Source organism: Morone saxatilis, unplaced genomic scaffold, assembly GCF_004916995.1.
Source record: "Morone saxatilis isolate NCDOM2014 unplaced genomic scaffold, NCSU_SB_2.0 Contig17, whole genome shotgun sequence".
Taxonomy (NCBI): domain Eukaryota; kingdom Metazoa; phylum Chordata; class Actinopteri; family Moronidae; genus Morone; species Morone saxatilis.
Genome location: NW_023339729.1, coordinates 1,211,877 through 1,212,877, shown reverse-complemented (window position 1 = coordinate 1,212,877; position 1,001 = coordinate 1,211,877).

Below are 1,001 nucleotides of genomic sequence, written 5' to 3'. Positions count from 1 at the left end.
GAGAATCGCTGTCTTAATGCAGCATGTCATTGTGCAGTGCATTACAATTGTAACAACAGCAACATTGCTGACATATCTGAAGTTGCCGTGTCAAAAACAAATACGCAAAACCTGTAAAAGCACCTGTGTAGTTCACAACACAACAGTTTTATGTAAAATTTCAAAAAACAATGCCAGTTAAAGGCATACAATTTAACATTGTAAAATGGGCAGCATTATCCAACTGAATAAAACACCCTTAAAAACGAAACAAAAAAGTTTGCCATGCACGTCTGCGTGTAGCCAAAAGCAACATAAAGCGATACTCCTACCATTTTTTTTTCTTTTGGTTATTAGCCTCTCGATCCCGATCCAGTCAAGAGGATAACACATTTTTCATGAATTTACAAGAAACAGATGTGTAGAGATCACCCACCGCTAATTAGCTTAGCTCCAATGAACGGTAGTAAACAGGATTCACTCTGCTTAGTCATCAGATAATCTTTCCAACGGTGTAAACGGTCCTGTTTGCTTGTTGTGATTTGTTTATTTACCCAGTTATTATTTTTAGAGTCAGATTAGCGAGTGATGTTATTTTTTAATCAAATACTTACAGGAAGTAAAGCGCAGCAACAGCACAAGAACAACAGGTCAACAAAATGAAATGTCTATGTACGAGGAAAAGGACAGACATTTTATTTTGTTGTCTTCTTCAAGCAAACAGGACCGTTTACACCGTTGGAAAGTTTATCTGATGACTAAGCAGAGTGAATCCTGTTTACTACCGTTCATTGGAGTTAAGCTAATTAGTGGTGGGTGATATCTGCACGTCTGTTTCTTGTTATTGCACGCACAGTCTATAAAATTATATCTATCCTCTTATCTGGATCTCGGTTGAGAGGCTAATTACAAGAAAAAACATGTTGAGTATCGCTTTAAGAAATAGTATGGACTTTTTGTGTCAGGTTTTAGCTGACTTACAGTAAAAGCTTGGTTTTGAGGCTCCTGACACGCTGTGTGCA